This window comes from Micropterus salmoides, unplaced genomic scaffold (genome assembly GCF_014851395.1).
Source record: "Micropterus salmoides isolate LMB-PRFRI ecotype aquatic unplaced genomic scaffold, ASM1485139v1 Ms_hic_scaffold_212, whole genome shotgun sequence".
Taxonomy (NCBI): domain Eukaryota; kingdom Metazoa; phylum Chordata; class Actinopteri; order Centrarchiformes; family Centrarchidae; genus Micropterus; species Micropterus salmoides.
Genome location: NW_024041285.1, coordinates 17,501 through 30,008, shown reverse-complemented (window position 1 = coordinate 30,008; position 12,508 = coordinate 17,501). Strand labels below are relative to the sequence as shown.

The 12,508-nt window shown below is 40.4% G+C and overlaps 1 pseudogene; it reads right to left on the bottom strand.

The window, feature by feature from the left end:
• Positions 1-789: 789 nt before the first annotated feature.
• LOC119916712 overlaps positions 790-12,508 on the bottom strand; it is a 28,390-nt pseudogene continuing 16,671 nt past the window's right edge.

The window sequence follows — 12,508 nt, the reverse complement described above, 5'->3', positions numbered from 1 at the left end:
CAACAGCAATGGCGTGGGAGAACTCTCCAGGCATGTAGCACGGTCTGAGACCTACCGCCATATTATTGCTATCATTATTACTAGTATTTTTTTGAATCAGTTGGCCACTCATCCTGAGTGTAGGTTCTATTTGTGGTTTCGATTTCAAAATACATTTACATTTGTTGACGCTTTGATCCAAAATAACTTAAAATAACGGACAGGGAGACATATTTACATGTATTGACACCCCCACAACCCCTAACCCCCAAACTCTGTTGCCCCCTGGCGGCACCCAGGGCAAATGACCAGAACAAACACACAATCCAAGTCATATCCACTGTTCCATGGCCAACGCTGTATACTCCTCATATATCACTGTTGTATTTGAAAAGTAAATAAGATAACTTAAACTTAAATAAAACTGAAAATGAATTGACATACAGAGGCCTGAAACTTGTTAACTAGTCAAATACATACTATAGCTCTGCAAACACAGTGATTATAATGTTTTACTACGTATCCTGTGATTTAGTTGATAGCATTTGTTTATCTGTCATTCCTGTTTCTGGCTGAGAAAATGTACTGTATTCACAGCATTCTGTCTCCTTATCACCAATGCCGTGGTTTTAAGCACAACCTGAAAGATTTTGAAAACTGGGTACATTTCAATGATTACAAGAATCTACGTTAGTTTTAAAAACATTTTTTTACATAAAGCCTTTGCAGCTCTCTCATCACCCATTTATAATGTAATGAGTAAACGGTCTACATACAAAACAGTCCAACTCCACATGATTTTTCAGCAACTCACCTGTAGTAAGCCAGCTGTACCGCCATCTGTACGAAAGCATCAGGGCTCATCTTGCCTGCCTTTAGGACATTTTCTCCAAAGTGGTCAAATACCCTATCCCTCACATCCAGGTTTCGGGCCATTCTGTGAGGTGGGGATGGGAGAAATCTGACTGTGAGACTTTTCTTGGGTAGAGTGACAGTTGACAGTGCCTAAAGATTGCTGATGATAAGAATGAATGTATTTTTTGTATAATTTATTATGAAAATGTCATACCATTACACAATTTCTGCAGTATTATTTCTGTCTAAGGCCTAGTCCGCCAAACCACCTGGCGGCGACATCAAACACAGCGGATAATGGCGCACACTCAGACGTCGCAAGGCAAAACCCCCGGTTTTATTGTCCACACAACAACACTGCAACCAGCGTTTCTGAAAATCCTCACCCTGTTCAGTTTCAGTGACCTGATACTGCGTTTCCATGTGTACGAATGCCCGAGCCACGATTATGAAAATCCCCGTGTTCGTGTAGACAGGGTCTAAGATTGATTTTCTGACTCCATCATTCTTAGGACCGGAAGCTTCAGTACAGTCACTTGGAGCATTATTTAACTCACACTGATGTTATTCATAATTTTAGCTTGCTAAAGATGGCATGCAGTAGAGCCTTCAACTGGTGTTTATAGATATGGACAGTAGCACGAGTGCTGTATGGAGATAATTTAAGGTGTATGACTATTGCAGAACTAATGTAGCACCCAGCTGAAATCATAGCAGTCGCTGTTCTGTGGATAATCCAGGCTCGGAATAGTTTTAAATACACAAAACAGAAGTTTAGTAGATTACCTGGCAGGCTTTTAACTACAACAATACAAATACAAGGAGATGGCTTATGAACCCCCAAAAGTGTGTTTTGTCATTGCCACTGCCACAGTAGCAACAACCATCCACTGGTTATTTGTTGCAAACATTATTCTGGCTACTGGTATAAGTGTAGTGCTTCTCTGTTGTCTGTGCTGGAAACTCACATCATGAGAACAAAGGGAGCGACCTAAGGCTCGTGCAGACTACACGACTTTCAGCCTCGGCCGATGGCCGTGCCGTTCACACTACACAACTTGCCGTCTTGTGATAGGAGTCTTGAAGTCATTGTGGCGTTCACACTACGTGACTGATCGGTGACAAGGGGTCACACTACACGACGTGACAGCGGCTGTGTCACCTGACGCTGGTCTCCAAACCACATTTTGTCAAGAAAACACATGTGAAACCAGCCAGTGTGGGTTTGATTATTTTATATCAAAATAATTGGAGATTCTAAATTCTCTTTCTCTCTACGTGAGAGAAAGAGACGGCCGTAGTACCCCAAAGGCAGGGGGTGAAAGTTTTGCTCCACTCCCAAGTGCTGCTTGGGTAGTTTCAGCTCTAAAACCTACCACCTCCAGTGAAGTTGAGATAACAGACTTTATGCATGACTATTAAAATGACAATATTAACATTACACAGAGACTAACCTCAACCTGAACCAGGCTGTGAGGACCTCGGCGACCATAAAGGTGTCACCCCCGACACTTCCCAGAGACTAACTTCATCCTGAACCAGCCTATCAGAACCCTTTTGAATAAAAAGGTCAAGAGACGCTAAACTGCCCCCCCCACACAGGGTAGCCATGGCAACCGTGCCCCCCTTTCTAATTACTCCAAACATCAAAGAACCCCTTTCTTTCAGTCCTGGTTCTATACCCTACCAAAGAGCCATTAACATGGACTCTTAACCTGCCCCTCCTTCTCACGCAGCTATGCAAAACTGATAAGAAAGACACCAGAGAAGGACGCTGCCCCAAATTCCTTTGTGTGGACAAATTAATATTGTCTCTTACAAACTTGCCTATTACCGTGTTTAATTAAAGAATCTTTAAGTTACTTAGTAGGTCTGTCCACTTCCATTTGAGTAGTTATATTACCATGTTGTTGTTGTTGTTGAAAAGAAGAATCCATAAGTAAGTTAATTTTGCAGTGCTCTTTAATTTACAGCAAATGATCACCGCCATTCGTGTTTTAACTAATGCTTTGTTCCAGCACCTTTTTATACTCTCTTAGAAATGAAATGATATGATACAGAAATATTATCATGTGTTAAATAATTGATTTCCCCAGCTCCTGAACCAAGGATTGAATTAAATATAAGTAAATAATCAGAAGATCCTTTGTCCCCTCATGGAACCAGAGCTCCCCCAACAGGACAAAATAAGTATTACATGTAATGATTCTTCAGCTGGTTTAATGTATCAATCTGTATTTTATTGTGTATAATCTGATACCATGTTCATTCAACTTGCATATATATTCTCTAAGTAAGAATGTTTAACAGCCAATATTATCCAGGAAATGTTAGTTAACTTCCTTCCATCCTGAAATCCTGAAAATGTACTGGTAACCATTCTAATTCTAAAAAGTAATTGTTTCCTTTCCTTTTTATCAAATGCTTAAAGCTAATAATGGTATAACTGTTTATGACATTTAAGGTTTGATTGTGGGAAGGTATTTGATTGAAGTACACACAAATAGACTTTAAAATAGACATAAAGTTAAGGGACAGCCTCTCTCAGGAGACCGGAAACAAATCCTCAGGGAACACGCCTTAGGAACCAAAACACGGCGACACGCGCTCTCTTTTGTTCTCTTGTTTGTTTGTAAAGTTAGCAGACCGTTTTAGTTGCGCAACTCTGAATTCAAGAACGACCAAGTTTTTTTAAGCTTTATTTTAGTCGAGTTAACTCATACTGCTCCCACTGAAGTTCAAACCCAGCCACGTGGGCCCGTTACGACAGCAGTAACAAAGGACATCTTCATCCAGACAAAGCGGAAAAATCCCTATCACAAAGCCAGGCATCGGGCAGCTAGCGTGGGGCCACTCAACCCAGCCCACGGCTGACAACACCCAGTAAGGCAGAACCAACCCCACATTCTGTGATCAGTGATGTCCGTTAGTCTAATCCTTAGCCAAATTTAATTGAATTATCATCATAACATTCTTGCTCAAATTCTTCCCCACAGTAGAACAACTCAATTTACCTTGAACCCCATCATTCTCATTGTTTGCATTCTGTTTGTTTAGTCATTGTTTATTTCTTTGATTTATATTTAATCGCATTTATATTCACCTTTAGTTAGCTAATAAATTTCACCTAAATCACAGGAATTGTGTGTGTGTATTGTTTAACTCCAGGTCACTGTAACGGAGGATTTACGCCTTCGATATGAGATTGACTGATTGATTTATAAAAATGATTAAGCAATTACTACTAACTGATCACTAGGAATAATGGTATAATTATTAAAACCATACCCTGGGAGTCCGGAGGCCCTGGGCAAACTGAATTTCCGGTGGTGCCCCGAGGATTTATGAATTAGTATTTCTGGTCATATAATTAGAATATCATCAAAAAGTTGATTTATTTCAGTAATTCCATTCAAAAAGTGAAACTTGTATAATGTATACATTCATTCCACACAGACTGATATATTTCAAGTGTTCATTCCTTTTAATTTTGATGATTATAACTGACAACTAATGAAAACCCCAAAATCAGGATCTCAGAAAATTAGAATATTGTGAAAAGGTTCAATATTGAAGACACCTGGTGTCACACTCTAATCAGCTAATTAACTGAAAACACCTGCAAAGGCCTTTAAATGGTCTCTCAGTCTAGTTCTGTAGGCTACACAATCATGGGGAAGACTGCTGACTTGACAGCTGTCCAAAAGACGACCATTGACACCTTGCACAAGGAGGGCAAGACACAAAAGGTCATTGCTAAAGAGGCTGGCTGTTCACAGAGCTCTGTGTCCAAGCACATTAATAGAGAGGTGAAGGGAAGGAAAAGATGTGGTAGAAAAAAGTGGACAAGCAATAGGGATAACTGCACCCTGGAGAGGATTGTAAAACAAAACCCATCCAAAAATGTGGGGGAGATTCACAAAGAGTGGACTGCAGCTGGAGTCAGTGCTTCAAGAACCACCACACACAGACGTATGCAAGACATGGGTTTCAGCTGTCGCATTCCTTGTGTCAAGACACTCTTGAACAAGACACAGCGTCAGAAGCGTCTCGCCTGGGCTAAAGACAAAAAGGACTGGACTGCTGCTGAGTGGTCCAAAGTTATGTTCTCTGATGAAAGTAAATTTTGCATTTCCTTTGGAAATCAAGGTCCCAGAGTCTGGAGGAAGAGAGGAGAGGCACAGAATCCACGTTGCTTGAAGTCCAGTGTAAAGTTTCCACAGTCAGTGATGGTTTGGGTGCCATGTCATCTGCTGGTGTTGGTCCACTGTGTTTTCTGAGGTCCAAGGTCAACGCAGCCGTCTACCAGGAAGTTTTAGAGCACTTCATGCTTCCTGCTGCTGACCAACTTTATGGAGATGCAGATTTCATTTTCCAACAGGACACAGTGCCAAAGCTACCAGTACCTGGTTTAAGGACCATGGTATCCCTGTTCTTAATTGGCCAGCAAACTGGCCTGACCTTCACCCTATAGAAAATCTATGGGGTATTGTGAAGAGGAAGATGCGATACGCCAGACCCAACAATGCAGAAGAGCTGAAGGCCACTATCAGAGCATCCTGGGCTCTCATAACACCTGAGCAGTGCCACAGACTGATCGACTCCATGCCACGCCGCATCGCTGCAGTAATTCAGGCAAAAGGAGCCCCAACTAAGTATTGAGTGCTGTACATGCTCATACTTTTCATGTTCATACTTTTCAGTTGGCCAACATTTCTAAAAATCCTTTTTTTGCATTGGTCTTAAGTAATATTCTAATTTTCAGAGATACTGAATTTGGGATTTTCATTAGTTGTCAGTTTTAATCATCACAATTAAATGAAATAAACATTTATATTTAAAATATATCAGTCTGTGTGTAATGAATGAATATAATATCCAAGTTTCACTTTTTGAATGGAATTACTGAAATAAATCAACTTTTTGATGATATTCTAATTATATGACCAGCACCTGTACTACAAATGTGAAACTGGAAATGACTCGAACCTACAGACAAAACAGCTGTTGTTTGCTATATTAAAGATAGCAATTATAAACAAAGAATATGGGTGAAAGAATGAATTAGCACACACACATAGCAGGTATCGTCTGAGCTACAGAGAGAGCTGGAGGTAAGTAAAAAGTTTTTTTGCAGTGAAAAAGTAGCTGCCTGCTCTGCCAGCCTCATTGGCTGGATGAGGATGTCGAGTCGGCCGACTCCTCCAGATATTTGGCATTCTAGATATCTGGCAGATGTCGGTGATATGCAGAAATGTGTCGGCCGTTTTGATGCGTTGTCGAGTAGTTAATACATAACGACTGGCGACCGGCCGAGCGGGCTAAAAATCGTTTAGTGTGAACTAGGCCTAAAGTACATGCAGAGCCAGAAGCTTGAGAAGATGGCCTGCACGTTACACAAAGCCTGTAACAAAGATAACAGCGTCAGAACTCTCTGTCCGTTAAATCACACCTGAGTGTGAGTTTTTAGTTGAAACCAAAACACCCAGGGGTGAAGCCCAGTTTAGTTTATAGTTTGGGCTTCAGCCGAGGGTAAACCTGACGTCACTGAACCGGCCATGACGTCACCAAACTCTTAAAATGAGAGAGCACACGTTGTTCTCTGTAATCCATTACTAGTGTCCACTAACCTACTTTCAAAGTTAAACTTTTCTCCTAAGTACAGATCTAACTTGCCGGTCAATAGTATACTGTTTTGTCTTTTTTTCTTTCTTTGATTTCTGTGTTACCAAACACATTTTTGGATCCCGAGAGAAATCGTTCAGTTTTAAACCTGCAGAAGAAGGTACGGTCTCCACCGTCCTTATATCGAGCTGCTGCCGAAGAGTCAGCTGTGCCACACTCCTTCATCTCTCTCTCTATATATATATACTTCCGTGTCCTGATGTTGTGTCCCTTGCTGCCTGAGGTAATGTGGAACAATAGCTCTGGCTGTGGCTCCTCTGGGCCAATGGTTATTTATTATTAGGAATATATTTGACGCAGGGAATTTCTCAAATGAATGTTATTTGTTGGAATGCTTTGCTGGCTGATGCGGCAGAGAAACCCACTCCTTAGAAAAAAGACAGTATTTTTGGAATATACAGATTCCTTATGAACCACTGTAAGACATTGCAGTATTCCACCAATGCTTGCATTACACTTCTGTCAGTGCCACTACCATTAGTAATGCCATACCCTCAAGCCTCTGTGCAAAACATCTTAGAGACCAGTACCAATAAAACATGCCAACACAACAAAACTGACATTCCAATAAACATGTTCTCATGTTCTGACATTGGTTGTTGTACCATAAAACGCAATAACTTGTGACAAAAGTCAGTTGGCCTCTCCCATGTCTATTTACAAAAATTTTCTTTGGTAAATTCATGATCTTTCTGTGGCTGATATTTTAGAAAGCAAGATGTAAGCTCTGGATGTTTTTTTTGTCACCACTTAGGTCTCTAATGTCACATTTGAAGCCCATTATCTGTAGTCTGTGCATTTTAAGTATGAAAATGTTGCTTCTGCAAGTAGCTGTTTTTCTTTGGGTTTCTATTATTCTGGTAACTGTGTGTCTATATAACTATCCTAACTAAAAGGTGCTCTCACATGTCCATGTTATGCTTGGCCTCCTCAATGTCCTTCTTGACCTCAGGCGTGATGCTGAAGTGTAGTTTCTGGGGCATGGGCAAAGACTCCATGGAAGGCGGCATCATCTGTAGTTTTTTCCTGTTACCACACACAAGAGAAAGTACATTATACATATGATGGAAAAAAATGGAATTTAATGAAAAAACAAAGTCACCATTAACTGTACTTCATAAAAATACATACACACTACACACATCTGGCAGCTGACATACTCGACACAGCATTGTTCGTACCTGTGTAAAGTGCAATAAAATTTTAATTGAGTCACTCAGTTATTCTCCCTGGGACTCATTCTGGGACCTCCCAGATTTCCTGCGAGACCTGGATGATCTGAGTCTGTGCAGGGCTTGAGGACTGATGATAGTAGCAAGGCTAGTCCCTGTCACCCATCTTCAGTCTCTTTTCAAATAAATTCTGGACTGGCAGGACAAAGCAGCACATCCTATTATCACTTTCAGATATTTAGATGATGGTATATGGTAAGCCACACCTTGTAATTGTGGCACTGTTTTTCTCACAGGTCACACGTTTTAGCCTCCACCACAGATTAGATTACTAATACATTTCTGAGCTCCTCTTTAAAGGTTTTGACGTGATGAACCCTGTGTGAAAAAAATCCAGAATATAAAACAATGGATAACCAAACAGGTTAACTAATTCAGTGAAATACCATCATCAATTTAAACAGTGTTATTAAGCAACTAACTATCTGTACCATCCAAACGTACAGACGTGGCCAAATAGAAACCTGCTGCCATCTGAAAGAAAGAGACAAAATAAAATATGGCACTACTTTCTCAAGGAACAACCAGTAGACACAAACACATTAGCTTTCCAGAGAAGCCTTTACTGCCTGTTAACAAACTGAGAAGTCATCAGTTAGATGGACACAAAGCTCTATGTGGACATTAAGCCAGCACGCCTACTTACTTAAAGCTGCTTACTATAACTACACTCAGGCCAAGTGCTACCATACTATTCCTGTTGTATCTTGGGTGCACGCAAGAGGTATCTTGCCATTAGGCACAGAAATCAGGCATTCCTCAAGCCTTTAAAACAGACACCACCCACACCCCCTGACCGTCCAACTTGGGTGTCATGACTGATGACCAGCTGTCCTTGTCAGACCATGTTGCTGCTGTCTCTCGGTCGTGCTTCTTTGGTCTATACAACATAAGAAAAATCAGGCCCTACCTCACTCAGTATGCCACCAAGCTTCTGGTACAGGCCATGGTTATCTCTCGCCTCGACTCAATGCCCTCCTAGCAGGTCTTCCAGCTTGTGCGGTGAAACCCCTACAAATGATTCAGAACGCAGCAGCGCGTCTGGTTTTTGATCAGCCCAAAAGGACTCATGTCACTGTTACTGTGTGACCTCCACTGGCCTCCCGAATCAGATTCAAGTCACTAATGCTTGCATACAGAGTGACTACTGGGTCTGCACCCATCTACCTAAACTTCATAATACAAGTGTACGTTCCATCACGGCCACTACTCTCCTCCAACGAACGCCGCCTGGCTCTGCCATCCCTACATACAATCCAATCTCAGTTCCAGCTGTTCTCATCTGTGACACCACGATGGTGGAACGAGCTACCACACACCATCAGAGCAGGGGCGTCCCTCTCTAACTTCAAGAAGCTCTTGAAAACTCATCTCTTCCGAGAACACTTCCTCTTATAACCCCTCTAACTCCTAACCTCTAACATGCACTTCCTGTGCTCTTCTTCTTCTATCCCCTACAATTATCCTGTATTGATTGCACTTTTTTGTTAACTCTTACTTCTCTCCCTAGGTACTGACCCCATTAATGCGACATGTTCTATTAGTTCTTACTAGTATGTATTGTCAGTTGTAGATTTCGTGCTGTATTTGATGCTCTGTTGATGCTTGTATGTTTTTCCTCATATGTAATCGCTTTGGATAAAAGCGTCTGCCAAATAAGTAATTGTAAATGTTTCCTTGGTACTGTGTCAAAGTGCTTGCTTGTGGTTGGAATTTTAAGATTTCTGTAAATAATATTACAAAGAGTACGATCTAGACCTACTCTATATCAATATCACAATGAGATAACTTCTGTTATGAATTGGTGCAATATAAATAAAAATGAATAGAATTAAATATCTTTCTGACAAATGCTTAACTAACTAACTAACTAACTAACTAACAGCTCTGTTTTTTGTTTGACTGTATTGTTTTAATGTTAATTCACTTCAAGTTTTTTCAAGCACAATAATTTCCCACTGGCTGATCATCTTAATGTTTATCTGAAAATACGATTTTGTAGGTTGACTATCTTTTGAGTACTGCCTGGCCAACATCAAAATTATTTTGTTAAACAATGAACTGTTACTCTGCTGAAACGCTGGTAGTGAGTACATCCCTCACATTTTGGTAAATATTTGATTATATCTTTTCATGTGACAACACTGAAGAAATGACACTTTGCTACAACGTAAAGTAGTGAGTGTACAACAGTGTAAATTTGCTGTCCCCTCAAAATAACACATCAAACAGCCATTAATATCTAAATTGCAGGCAAAAAAAGTGAGTACACCCATAAATGGAAATAGGGAATGTTTTATTTTGTGATTTTATTTTTTATCACAAAATAAAATGTTAATTAAGTAGCATCTTCTGTCTAAAACTTAAACTCGCTGAGCTCCTCTGACACATCTGACAGAGTTTTGAGCGTGTGTCAGTCAGAGCTGTCATACATGCTAAGTGACAGACATTTTTATATCATTAAATGCAAAAGGATGCACATGCATGCTCATGCTCACTGTTCCACTGACCTGCAGGTGGAGGTGATGTGCAAAGAATAGCAATCATACTGCAGCAAAAGCAGTGAAGACATCTGCGAGCTACTAAACAGGAATGTCAATAATGCAGGTTTTAAACTTTTGTGAGACTTCAAGGATGCACATGATGCATTTGGTTGATTAACACTCATTATAAACATCAATTTTGTTTACAATAAAATTCCATATGGAATATTTCAATAGCTCTGTACTGAAATGTGATTAAACAAAGACAAGAATTCTTTAACCTGTCCATGCTACTATCTACATAGTAGTAGGCTTAGTGCACACTTCATTGCTGATCTTTCAATCATGTGATAACAACAATGCATCAAAACACCCACACCTGCAAAAACGCTGGTCTACTTACTTGTTTTCTAAAATATAATCAGCCAACGCCATTTGGACTACCCCATCAGCACAGACATGAGAGAGGTTTAAGCCACATATCCCGTCTTCTCCAATAATTAACTGAAAATAGATAAGAAACACAAACCAAACATTTGCATTATATCCTAACTCCTCATGATTCTGTTCATACCTGTATGTGTGACTGTTTTACTGTTATACTGATGGGTGACTGATTTTATGTCGTAAAGTTTTGATGCTGTGACTGTGCATCCACTGAGTGACTGTCTGTTAAACATCTGCTCTGAAAACTGACCAGGTAAACTGAATTCACCTGATCTGTGTTTGAGTCCTGCTTTCACACATTCGGGTTCAGAACTTTTACTCCTCCACCTTCGCACTCTAGGGTTGTTTCTGTTGGGAGGTGCATAACTTTTGAGAGAACTTCAATCTACGGTTTTCACCCATTTGGTGAAGATTTGGAGACTGTGTTATTTATTGACTGTTGCTTGTGAAGTTTTGGAGTTTTTCTCATTAGTGACAGGTTTAAACACTGTCAGCCCACACCTTGGCACAGTGTTTTAGATGATATTTTAGGGAGAAGTTTCTAATTTTTCTCAGCAGCTGATTGCTGGTTTTATCAGTTCTCATTACTTAATCATGATTTACCAGCTGATACAACAGTCCAACCATGTTTTTATTGCACTGAATGCATTTTTAGACTAATGCAGTTATGTGTCTCAGTGTGTGTGTGTGTGTCCTGGATGGCATTAAGAGAGAGAAAAGGTGAAAACAACTTTGAAAAATGAGAGAAATATATTCAATAATAACACATACGAGGAATTTGACTCTGGACTGTACATTGCTCACGATGTGCTTACTCATACAATAATACTATAATAAAACTATAATAAAATCAAACACAAGCTACAGAATAGAGAACACAAATAAACACATTATAGACAAGAACAGAACAAAATAGACAGATTGACTGTCTACTCCTCACAATAGCTTCTTGCTTATTGTGACACCTGCAGTGAGTTTTTCAGATTAGTATTATCAGTCCCCAGTACTTGTGCTTGGGAAAAATGTGTTTTGCATCACAGCTGATCAATGTGTAACTTGCACATGTGTTACATCACCTGCAGCCCCTTGTCAAACCAGCGGTTTCCACTGTTCCACTGGCTTCCTCCTCCAGTCAGCATCCAGGGAATAACACATCTGGGATACATTTCATCAGACACTGGGGGCATCGCTTTGTCCAAACACACTGTGACAATGCTACTTTGGATAGCAGACAGTGATTCTTTGTTGGTCTCATCTGAAAAAGGACATGCACACAGAGCAAACATCATGTTATTATGTAGTCAGACTGCAAAAGTTTAACAATTCAATTCTAAATATTTTCACATTCTCTGTCTAGACTTGCTTATCTTCGTGTTAAATGACACATTGTTTTTATTTATTATGGCGATGGCATGGTGGATGAGATGCCTGCGTTTGGTGTAAGAGACACGGGTTCAATTCCCCACTGTGATGTATCCACCAATGTGTCCCTGAGCAAGACACTTAACCCCTAGTTCACTAACCAGGTCCATGCCAATATGAGGTATAAAAAGGGTAGTTTATTTGGATAATGAAGAGTAGTTATGATGGCAGGATCGAGGGGAGAAGGAATGAAGGGGTCGAGGATGGAGGGACAAAGGGGTTGAGATTGGGGGATGAAGGAGATTGTTTAGGGTTTGGTGGATGGAGCGGCTAGGAACCCGGGGGGTTGAGACTCAGGGTGGGGGGCTCGTCTCGATAAGTGGCTTGCAAATGGACCCCCCCTGTGGTTGCTGTTGTAGAAAAAGACAAAATGATTACTTGGTCACCTTAGTGAGAGAGAGGAGT